This window comes from Jaculus jaculus, chromosome 6 (assembly GCF_020740685.1).
Source record: "Jaculus jaculus isolate mJacJac1 chromosome 6, mJacJac1.mat.Y.cur, whole genome shotgun sequence".
Taxonomy (NCBI): Eukaryota; Metazoa; Chordata; class Mammalia; order Rodentia; family Dipodidae; genus Jaculus; species Jaculus jaculus.
Genome location: NC_059107.1, coordinates 73,941,752 through 73,954,844, shown reverse-complemented (window position 1 = coordinate 73,954,844; position 13,093 = coordinate 73,941,752).

Sequence of the window (13,093 nt, the reverse complement as noted above, 5' to 3'; positions counted from 1 at the left end):
CATGGAGGCACACCAGAAATAAATTCCCTAAGGTAAGATGTGATTTTCAACAATAGTTATTCCTGAAAGCTCCTGACCAGCACTAAGAGATGTCCTTATGCCAGCAATCAAGGCGGGTCAGAAGAGAAAGTGGGATAGGGATTTTGGAGAGAAGATGCCAGAAGCAGGAGGTATCTGAAGCAGTGGTGACGTTGAACAGGGGAACTACAGTAATGAGGGGACATTTGAGTGAAGTGCACAAGAAGCAGGCAGTGCAATTGATAAGATTCAATTGATTGAAGAGGGAGAGAGAAGAATCAAAGATGGACTTCCAGGGGGTGGTGGAGAAGGTTACATCACACAGATCCTCCTAGAGCTTGCCATGAGCCTGTTTGATGTCTATAAAAGTCTGGATATGGGCATTTCAGGCAGTGTTAGGGCATCCTGGATGGATCTAAATACTTCTACTTGACCCCCACAGTGAGCACTTATAGTTTATTGGGTTGCCACCCCTACCATTCCCATTTGCCCAGTTTTGGTCCCATGGGTCTGTGATGGGGAAAATAGTGAGTAGCCCCAGAGATTTGAGCTGTGGTGGTTGGATGTCATCAGATTTGAGTGAAAGTAGTTGTACTGATAGGGAGGTGAGATCAATAGTGAGCACCCTCCAGCAGTGCCAGTGTGGCATGCTGTTACGACTTGCTTCTGAGCAAAGCAGAGCCTTCTTTCATACCATCCCTATATTGAGCTGGTGTCAGGGAAGTTACTGGTGGCATATGTTATAGAGAAGGTGATGGAGATGGGCTCCACGCACTCCTTTAGTGGACAGAAAGGAAAATTAAGTAGCTTGTTAAGCTTGTCAATGGCTACAACATCAAAATGCCAGGCAAAAGGGGGAAGTAATGAGCACTCAGAGGCAAGGGATAGAGGGCTTGGTGCAAGAGAGAGAAGGCAGAGTAGCATCAGTGGCAAGAGGAACATTCTGGGATTGGGGGAAGAGTAGGAACACAAGAGAGTAAGTTTGAGAGGGCCTGTTGGGATGAAGGTCTACTTATCCCTGGATGAGGTAGGATAGGATGAAGATAACTTGACTCTCTTGAGCTGTGATAGATGGATTCATTTGGAGATTCCCTGAAGCTTTTTGGCCATGGGGGTGGTTAGGATCACCAGAATAGGTCCAGTCCAGAGTGGCTTGAGACACTGTGGGCAAGACTGCTTAAGGCAGTCTTGGGTTAAGTGAGAGAGTGATGGCTCCCTCTGGTAGCTTGGGAAGAATGCAGTAAGCATGTTCCCAAATGAGTTTCCAGATAAAGGTGAAAGTTGGTAAGTACCCATGGCAAGGAGTTTCTGGTAGTGGGGGAAGCTTACTTAACAGGAAGGAGCATCCATACATGAATTCAAAAGGGATAAGGAAGGAGGGGACCCAAGGAATAACTCTGATTTGGGCTAAGGCAAGTGGAAGGAGCTGGGGCCAGGATAGGTGAAGTTCAGAAGTCAGTTTAGACAGGTGAGTTTTGAAAATAACATTTGTTCTTTCTACTTGCCTGAGAACTGAGGCCTATCTGGAATATGAAGTTTCCAATCTATTCCCAGGTCTTTGGGTAATTTCTGGGTTACCTTGGAAATGAAGGCTGGCTCATTGTCTGATTGAATGTTAAGAGGAAGGACAAAGCAGCGCAGGATGGATTCAAGAATATGAGCGCCAACTATATTTGCAGTTTCCCCTGTCACAGGAAAAACTTTAGCCCATGCCAAGAAAGTATCCACCATAGTGAGAAGGTATTTAGTTTTTGTGAGGAGGCATGTGAGTAAAATGTATCTGCCAGTCCACTCTGTGAAGTAAGCCCCTGTATTGGTGGGGCTTGAAAGAGGGAGGGGGATGGACTCCATCTTGTGGAGATGGTTTGGCATAGATTGAGCAAGTCTGGTCACAGAGGAGATTAGCGAGGAGCCTCAAGGATGGAAAAGGATCAGGGTCAGGACTTTGAGGAGGGTGGGCTCCCACATGAAATAGATTATGTAGGTGGGTCAGGATTGTAGTAGCTTGGAGATCATGCAAGCAGTAGAGGTTCCCCAGGAGTGGTCAGCCTTGTGGTCACAGGATAGCACCAAGTTTTGTGAAGAAAGTAGGGGCAAGGAACAAGGCTGAAGCTGAATGCCTGCTATGTCAGCTTCTTAGGGTTCACACACATTAGTGAATAAATATATTGGACATGTTATTGTTGGTTTAAATGGGCTTGCTACTTTAAATGTCATTTTAATGACTTTGCATGTTGTAAAAATGCAAGACACTACAAGGTGACAGGAAGACCACCCAAGGGCTGGAAAACACACCAGAGATAATCACTTTCAGACACAAAATGATGGCACAATTTAGAGTGGATATTCAAACACAGTGTGTATTTTCAATGTATGCAGGAAGCTGGCTTTCATTTCATCACTCCAAGAGGATTAATATAGTCCTAATTATTTCTTGTGCAAAGGGAAACCCACTCTATCCAACACAAAGTGATGCCTTAGGAAATCCTAAGAAACATCTGCTCAAGAACCTATATAGCAAAATCTATTTGAGCAACTTAAGGTTATAGATTTCTCAAAACCAGCAACTGACAGTTGGACACCCAACTGTCCAACTTCCTCCTTTTGGGAGTAAACATGACTTTTACTTTAATGCATCAGATTTGCACTAACTGTGATAGCCAGATGTGGTGTGTGCCCTGGCACTGCAGGTCCTGTCTTCAACTTTTGACTTAATCTGCCAGCTCCACTGAGGACTTGGAGCTCACATCCAGCTCATGGCTCATACATCCCCAAATGTACATCAACATTTGAGTTTTCTACAGTAAGGGTAGATGGAGGCCCATGTTCCAAATTCTTAATATTTGTAATAGATATAATCTATAAGTTTTCAGTGGATTTTTCAAGCTATTGTGTCCCTGCCACCCTGCAGGAGGGAAAATTTCAGTCCAGAGGGAACAACAACACAACATGCTCTACTATGTGCCACCCCAAGAGAGTTACATTTTCTTAGTTTGATTGTCTTTATTTTACTAACAAACAAACCATGCCCAGTGGAAGTACTACTAGACATTTCAAGTTAAACTATTAAAAAATAAATTAAATACTACCATAGGTTATCTTAAGCATAATAATTAGATGCCATATAAATCTAGACATGAGTCTTGAAATGCTGGATCCAGAGTGATTTGCTTGTGCAACAGAATCCATGCTGCTCTGCAACATGGTTTCTCTTTTTAAACCTTGAGCAAAACCTTCAATTTACTTTTCCTACAAGGAAAACATGCTTGCAGTATGCTCACTTGAAAAGCATGTCAAAGAAATAATAGAAGGTGTAAAGAAGGGAAGGAAGAAGCACACAAGAGAAACAGGCTCATAATATAACTGACACTGGGGACTTTATGAATGGAGGGCTTTGAAATGAAATACATAAGGATAAAGCAGATTATAGATTAAATGCTATAGTTTGAATATGAAATGTCCCAAACTTATATGTTGAACATAGCTGCGGCTATACTTACTAGCTGTTACTGCCTACAGCATTTAGCTTCTCATTTCTAGGACAAAACACCAGACCAGAAGTAGCATATAGAAGGTATGCGAGTTACCCTCTCATTGTTAGGACAAAACACCCAATCAAAAGCACCTGATGTAAGGAAAGACTTTATTTGGGGTAACAATATTAAGGGGAAGTTTCATCATGCCATGGAAATATGGTAGATCAGAGACTGAACTCAACTTCTTGTCAGCTGTGAGGAACCAGAAAGAGTGAAGTAGTTAATGGCCTCTAGCAGGGCTGAACTAATCAACCTCAAGGTCTTCCCCAATGTGATATACCTCCTTTCACACCAGTCTACCTCCCAAAGGCTATACAACCTGAGAGATTAAGTATGAGGCTTAATCACCAACACACGAGGCTATGGGAACCTTTCACATTCAAACCACTATCAAAGAAAAGGACTTACAGTTTTGAGGAAGAGTTTCAGCATAGCAGGGAATCGTGGTAAAAGTGGGAATCTGGTGCACATTGTCATATAGTGGCAGGGAGAAAGCAGTGACAGTGAGCTCATTATGAACATCCTGTTGGGCTGGACTACTACACCCCAGAATGATCCCAATGCCACACCTTCTCCATGAAGGCTCCACCTCCCAAGTGTTCCCCCAGCAGGGGAATAAGTATATGGTTTAATCACAGACACATGAGGCCATGAGGGACGCTCCACATTCTGACACTGGCCCCTTAGAGTCATGGGCATCTAGTGATGCAAAAATGTATTCAATCCAATTTCAAAAGTCCCATAGTCTTTACCAATCTCAATGTTTTTCAAAAGTGCAATGTTCAAAGTCTCATGTGAGACCCAAGGCAATCTGTTAATAGTGAGCCCTATAAAAATGAAAATACAAAAGCCAGGTGTGGTGGTGCATGCCTTTAATCCCAGCACTCGAGAGGCAGAGGAAGGAGGATCACCATAAGTTTGAGGCCACCCTGAGACTCCATAGTGAATTCCAGGTCAGCCTGGGTTAGAGTGAGACCCTACCTCAAAAAAAAAAAAAATCAAAATACAAATTACACAATTACAACATATAATGATACGAAATCAATGTCCCCATTCCAAAAGGAGAAATGGGAGTACAGCAACGAAAAATAGGACCAATGTAAGACAGAAAATCATCTGAGCAAACAAAATCCCATAGTTCCACATTTGGCAGCTCGAACCCAAGAGGAAATCCACTGGATTCTCCAAGGTTTGTATATCTATACCCCTCCAGCTGTCATAGAATCCTCCTGAGCCTGCTGTTTTCCTTGGCAGCTGTCCCAAAGTCCTGGTATCTCCAAGATCCTGGGTCTCCACCGAAATCCATGGTTCGTTTTCATAGCTCCATGGAATTGCCACCCATGGGCTTCATGTTGTGATTTCAATCCAGCCTCACATCACCTAGTAGTCATATGTAATTCCTGCACCTTAATATTTCTCAAACTAGTGCCAGTTGGGCTCTAGGCTGCTAACGTTGTAAATCCAATTGCAATAAAGCCTAACCTTGAGAAGCAAGAAACTTCAGCATTTTCCTTCTGGACCAGCTCTTTCAGCCCCTGCCCCCTTAGGCTTCAATGGTCTTGGTAGCCCTCAAGGAATTCATTTCTATTGTCTCAATGCAGAGAGCTGGTTCATCCTCAACAGGGTTAATTCCTTAACAATTTCAGCTGAGATACCAGATGTTGCCAGTGCTTAAAACTTATTTTCTCATATTTCCTTCTGTGCCAGACTTTATATCATTCATATCCTTCTGATATGGACCTTCATCCATCAAGCTCACCAGTCAACCATCTTCAAAATAACTGGCTGATGAGCTGGCTCAGCAGCTAAGAGGATACCTGAGAGAATATTTGAGTTTGATCTCCAGGACTGACAGAATCAGCTGGGTGTGACCATATTTATCTGAAGGAAGCACAGAATTCAGAATTATTGGAGCTGGCAAACTAAAAAAAAAAAAAAAAAAAAAAAAAAAAAAAAAAAAGGCAAGCACCAGTTTAAAACAAAACAAAACTGGCTCAAATAAAAATGGGCAGGAGAACAATGGGGTTGGACACCTGATATTTTATTCTGGCAAAATTAGTCACATGCTATCGACAAGTCACCTGGGGTGATGCAGGGGCACATACACTTGCCTACACCATACAAACACAGAAGACAAATTAATAAATCTAAAATAAAAAACCTTAACTTTGCCCGAGTTAGAAGATCACATGCAAAATACAGTCAACCTCTCTGCCAGAAAATCACATGATTAGCCTCTATCCAAGTTCGCAACAAAGTTCTCTTTCCTCTATGAAAATCCATACATCAAGCCAACACAATTCACACTTGTTTCTGCATTTTGTTCTTTCCAGCCCTCACCAGAATACCACATTAAGTTCTGCTTATGGCAAATTTTCTCTAGTCCAAAGTTCCAAATTCTTCTATATTCCTCCTGCAAACCAGTTCCATTACTTATTGCAATTACTTATTGCAGTAATAGGCCCACTTCTCCTAACAATTTTCTGTAACAGTTATCTTCTCACTGCTGGAAGAAATTTTCCTCCCCACTTCCAGAAGTAGCTTATGGAATGAAAGCATTTATTTCCAATTTACAAACTCAGGAAGTTTCATCATGGTGTAGAAAGCATGCCAAGAGCAGGAAACTGGCTCACATTGTCCACATCAGCAGGGAGTTAGCAGCAGGTAAGAGCTCATAATGAATATGCAGCAGGGCTAGACTAATAAATATCAAATCCAAACCTTAATAACACAACTCATTCAGAAAGTCTCTATGACCTATGAATTAAGTATGAGGCTTAATCACAAACACATATGGCTATGGAGGACATTCCATATTCAAACTACCATTGTGCTATTTAGGAAAGTTCTGAAATCCTTATGAGGAAGGGCATATCTAGAGGAAGTAGATCACTAGGGGCATGACAATAAATGTTATGCCTTGCCCCCACTGTCTTTCTCATCCCCTGCTCTGTTCCTTATGTAAAGAAGAGCCTCCTCTTCTACATACTCCCATTCCCCTTGACATTCTTCTTTACTAAGAACTCAGAGACAAAGGAGCAAAGAAAAATGAACTGAAATGTCTGAAACTGAGACAAAATATATCTTTGCTCTGTTAAGTATTATATCAAGTATTTGATCACAGTGACAAGAAACACTAATTAATAACTAATTAATATCTTGACCTTAAATGGGAGTGATGATATATACAGAACATAAAAAATTTCTGCAAGCATGCAATAAAGCTTGTTAGCAAGAAAAAACAGTACTGGCATCTTCAAAGTTAATAGGAGGTACCTTGAAAAGGATCAGCCCAGTTTGAATGTTAAAACATCACCAAACCAAACATAGCACCCGTTCAACCACTGCATACCAACTCACAATAAAGAAATTATATTAATATATGCCTATCTCAAGGTTGGGGAGTTTGCTCAGCAGACAAAGGTGCTTTCTTGAAGAGCCTAATGGCTTAGGTTCAATTTCCCTGTACCACCATAAGCCAGATGCACAAAGTGACGCATGCATCTGGAATTCATTTGCAGTGGCAGAAAGCCCTAGCACATACATTCTATTGCTCTGATACACAATTTCTCTGTCTCACCCTCTCTCTCTCTCTTTTATAAATAAAAATATTTTTAAATGATAGGTCTATCTCTATAATATTTATAAATTGTTCAAAATTATATTAGCTAGATAATAAACTACATGTAATTCCACCTCCAGTACTGATAGATTCAATACTGAGTCTATAGACATTTTTAACATTCTGTTATTTATGATTTTCATCTATAACTATGAGGAGGAAGTATGGAGTGAGGATAACCCAGTGGACCATGTTTATACAGAAGGGAAGAAAGAAAGGAAGGAAGGAAGGAAGGAAGGAAGGAAGGAAGGAAGATAGACATCAAAATACAAGAGGGATTGGTTGGGAAGAAGTGGTTCAGTAGAAGTGAATAGGAGATAAGTTCAAGAGAATGTAATAGAAAGTGATTCTGAGTAAAAGATATACATGTTAAAATGTCAATAAATAAAACATTTCTTTAGTTTCACAGATTAAAGGAAGGTATAATCTACCTTATGGGTTCAGTATACTAAAGCATTATTTTCAGGGATTTGGATTTGACAATACTGTCCAAATGATGCCATTTTATTTGTGTTGCTGTTGGCAATTATTTAATTAGACTTCAATATTATACTTGTTAAGAAAATAATTACCATGTTGATCACAGAAATCTGGGTAAATATTGCTCTTTCCAACATCCAATTTGAACATATTATTGGACTTCCCCTTCGTTTATGAAACTATTTTCAATAAATAAAATAGAAACAAACAAACAAACAAAAAAAGACATTTCAAGCATTGGACTTAATTTCTCTCTAAGAAATTTGAAATTAGCCAGGCCTCTTCCTGGCTAGTTATGCTACATGTTACATTTGCATATCCCATTTTGTATTAATTGATTAATTCAGAAAAAGGCCCTATTAGCAGTACTTGTATGTTAATAACTAATTAGGAAACTGGAAACAACAACCACTGAGTACTTCCCACAGAGGGAAATCATTTAAAAAAATGACAAATTCATACACTGAGCAAGGGTACCACTTGTCCACTAACTAACGAATAGTGTTGGCCAGAGGATTGTTAGTGAATGTGGAGGAACATCCCATTGAAGGCAAATCTACTCTACTTTTAGTAAACCAAGAAAATCTTTCAGAAAAAAAAAAAAACACTTTATTTTATTTCTTTGCTATGCTAACTCAGAGAGCTCTACACAACAAAATAAAGAGCATCTGCAGGATGTTACATTGCTAAGAACGTAAAGACAGCTGGCTATCTTGCCAACCTCAAACAACAGTTGTAAAAGCTTGCATCTTACACATGTCCTGATGATTATACATTTGCATGGTTAAAGGTAAAGTTCAACAATACCCTCTTAAATAAGTTTACAGGAAAAATATGTCACTCAAAGTTTATTATTCTATCGAGCTTCTGAATTAAGCTGTTTCTCTTAATATTACTTTTGGATTTTCTACAGAGGCAGAAAAAGTCATCAGATAGTGGCATTTGACAACTTTTTATGTTCAAACTAAAATGATTTTTGAGGTAGTGTTTCACTCTAGCTCAGGCTGACCTGGAATTCACTATGGAGTCTCAGTCTGGCCTCAAACTCATGGTGATCCTCCTGAGTGCTGGGATTAAAGGCGTGAGCCACTACGCCCAGCTAAAATGGCTTTTATTGAAAACAGAAAAGTCAGAATAGTACAGGACAGTGATGTTTTCACAGACAACTGAATTGTTGAATTAATTGATTGTGATAATAGCTTACCTTTAAAACTTAAACTTTCTTCTCTCCTTTTTTTTTTTTTTTTTTTTTTTGAGGCAAGTTCCATAAACTAGCTTTTATTTTATGCACATGTGAGAGAAGGAGTCATAGAGCACTGGTACTCCAGGGCCTCCGCCAATGCAAACAAATTCCAGATGCATGTGCCCCCTTGTGCACATGTGCAACCTTGTATGCTTGCATCAGTGCATGTGGCTTACTTGGGACCTGGAGAGTCAAACATGAGTCTGCAGGCTTCACCGGCAAGTACCTTAACCACTAAGCAATCTCTCCAGCCCCCTAACCTTTACTTTCAACTTACATGTTAGAAACAAATCTCCCCAGAAGCAGATGCTGAAGAGAAAATCACTGGTAGCTACTTTGATGAAGTCTGATATAAACTTGGCTCAAGAGCTAGACATTTCATCTTACCACTAATTAATCATTCAAATAATTTTATTGTATTTTATGAGTATCTAAGTGGACATAGTGGTTAATACTGACCCCTGAAGTCACAAGAATATAGAAGACCTCTCCAAACCATTTCTCACAAAGCAGCCAATCATTTGCAAATTGTTTCACCCTCTCTTCTTCCCAATCTAAAACAGCAGCAATTTAGAATGAAGCCACAGATGGAAAGCCTGTCAACTACAATTTGTTTCATAAGTCTATATAATTAGATCTATATCATTAGAACTGCCCAGAGAGATATCATGACAGGTCATTTATCTATCTCTGTGTTAGATTTATGATTGTATAAAATACTGAGGCATGAGTATTATGGTTTATTAACAATATGTTTTCCATATTTTATTGGAGGATACATGAAACCAGAAAAGGGGTGACCCTCCGGAGTGCTGTGTGTTCTGCAAAACAGTGAGTTTTCCATGAAACAAAGCAAAATTTCAACATGTTTACCCTCACTATCTTTAAACATGATTCTCCATCTCTGGCAAGGATCTCTTCCACCCATCCTACATTTTTCATCCTAGTCTTTTCTTTCTATGGTGGCTTAAATATGAAATACCCACCATAGACCCATATGTTTGAACACTTTGTGCTGTTCATAAAGGTTGTGGAGGAAGTGAGTCACTGTGGGTAGATTTGAGGCTTCATCACCCTGCGTGATTCCTGTTATCTACTTTCTAACTGTGAAAGCAAAAGTTCAAGTTGGTTTTCTGCTCCTGTTGCCATGTCTTCCCAACCATGGTGGAGTGTATCTCATTTAAATGCAAGCCTGAATAAATCCTGTCCTTCCTTAAACTGTGTGGTTGTTTGAATAAAGTGTCTCTTGTACTCTCATGTGTTTTGAATTCTTAGTTCCAAGCTGAGAACAGTTTGAAAATTGGAGCCTTGCTGAAGAAGGTGTGTTGTTGGGGACAGGCTCATGGATTTTATAGTCAGCTAACCCTTGCCAGTGTTTGACACACTCTGCTGTTGCTATTGTCTACCTGATGTTGGCCAGGACATAATTTATAGCCTGTGCCATCCCATCCTTTCCCCTGGCATCATGGAGCGTCCCTTAATGTCCATATTTCAAAATAAACTCTTTATTCCCATGAGCTAATTTTGATTGGGTTTTTTGGGCCAGCAACATGAAGGTAACTAAAACAAGCTGCTATTTATTTTTTTTTTTTTAATTTACTTATCTGCATGGACAGAGACAGAGAGGCTGAGTGAGAAAGCCAGGGCCTACAGCCATTGCAAACCAGCTCCAAATGCATGTATCACTGTATGCATATGGCCTAAGTGGGCACTGGGGACCAAACCCTGGTTGTTAGGCTTTCCAGACAAGCACCTTAACTGAGATATTTCTCCAGCCCACAAACTGCTTTTTTCCTAGATACGTATCTAATACAGTTACTCTATCTCTTTTTGGGGGATCTTATTCTTTTTATATGTGTGTGCATTTGTGTATGTGTGTAGATCGCATGTGTGTGGAAGTGCATGTGCATGTGTGTGCGCATGTGTGTGGAAGTGAGATTCTGATTTTGTGTATGTTCCTAAATTGCTCCTTGCTTCATTTACTGAGACAAGTTCTCTCAGTTGAAAACAGAGCTCCCTGACCAGATAATCTAGCTGGTCAGCTTGTTTTAGGTGTTTCCGACCTCTACTTCCCCCACGCTGAGATTGCATGCCGGTCACCACTAGCATGCAGCATTCGCAGTGCTGATACTCTGAATGCAGATTGTCATATTTACCTGGCGAACACTTGATCAATATAGCTATCGCTATATCTGTTTCTGGGATATTTTATTGCAATTTGTCTTGAGTTATCCTAAATTGATAACAACTCTGAAACATCCAGTTCAAGGATTCTGACATCTAGCTACATTAATTAACTGTTGCACATTTCCATGAGATTTGACCCCAGAATTTTACATCCACGTCCAAGTCAATTCTTTTTCCACTTTGCCTCTGCTCTGTCTCTTTGTCCACTGCTCTACTTCTACCCATTTACCTGGAGTCATCCTTGATAAATGTCTACTATTTTTCTTCATATAGTATCTACTTCTAAGTAGTGTTGGATGAACCTTCAGCATGTACCTTGGGTGCATTATCTTTATAGTACATAGTGTTTCACTCTTACATGATTGCACGCCTTGAGTAGGGCAACATAAGGGTGACACAGCACCCCTAGTCTCACTTCCAAGCTGTTCTCCAACATCAAACCATCTCCATGTCTGTGAGACAGTATCTTCCTGTGTGCTTGAAAACCTCCATTGTCTCATTAATGTTCAGTAAGTCCTGGAGGACAAAAGTCATTGTTCAAAAAATGGCATTGTAGGTGAAAAGTGCTGGCAGCAGCAACCAAGATGTCTGGAAATTCTAAGAAATTTATCTCCTTTTATTACATGTTTATTTCATCATTCCACCTTCTCACCCTATCAGCTACTAGCAGTCTCAGGGCCACCGTTAAGCCTGTGGGTGTGTTCCCACAAAGCAAATGGCCATGCCATATCTACCTTTTCCCCCTTTTCTCTTTTCTCCTCTTTTACTCCATCGACACTGACTGAATCTTTTTTGTTTCCCAGATTCTCATTAGGTAACTACTGAGAGCAAAATAATGGGTAAATCCTGAAAGCAGTGGGAAAACAATGTAAGATAAGAATAGTGGAAAAATTAATAGCTACTTAACTGCTGGGTCATCTCTCTAGGCCAAAGAGCTACTTCTTACAAGAAACCATGGAGGTCAGGATAATGATGGACAATAACTGCCAAGTGTTAAGAGAAAAAATATCTATCCAGAATTCTAAACCTAGTGAAAATATGCTCCAAATAAGGGGAAATAAAATAAAAAAAACAAATAAAACAAAAGTAAAAGTATTATTTTCCAGCAGAATGTCTTAATAAGCAAAGATAAAAGAAGATCTTTATATTGAAGGGAAAGAATAAAGGCAGAAACTCAAATCTGATGTTAGAAAAAGATTAGAAAGGATAAAAGACCAGGTAAATAGGAACGAAATAAGTACATATATTTGCTTTGGGGTTACCATCCTCTTAATTTCTTAGGTGGTTTACAATATATGTAAAAATATAATGATAATAAGTTGAATAATTAAATGAAGGAATTGACCTATATTGTTGAAATGGTTTTATTTTCATTTGAAGTGCTTCCATATTCATAATAGAAAAACTGAAAAGTTGACATAAAACACTATCAAGCATAAAAATGTTAACATGAAGTCTTGCTAAAAGATAAATGAAACAATGTACCTATAATAGTGAATACTAAAATAATCAGAATAATTCAGTAAAGGTGAAATGGGGAACCCCAAAATAGAAATGAATGGACAACAAATAATAAAATTGCATATACAAAGCTAAACATAAGAAAAATTGTATTAAATGCTAATGGATAAATAAAAAGTATTAAAAATTGAATCCTAACTACAAGGTGTCTGTAGGCTTTAAACATAAAGTGTTGTATATGATATGCAAATAAATATGAAGAAATCCAATTCTTTGCAAACTGTGAACAAAGGAAGATTTCAGTGGTATTTCATCCCTGAAGTGGTCACTTTTGATGCAGATGAAAGTTAAAATTCAGTCCAGAAGCCAAGATACACCTGTTTACCTGACAAAAGGGTATAAAAGATTTTAGAATGAGTTGCATCTCTGATCACAAACAGGTTCAGAATAGTTGGCATTTGTCTGTATTGTACCTGGGGACTAAAGCCAGAGTGAGAGTCAAGGGACAAGTAGCCTGCAATGTTTGTATTCCCCACCTGCTCTCCA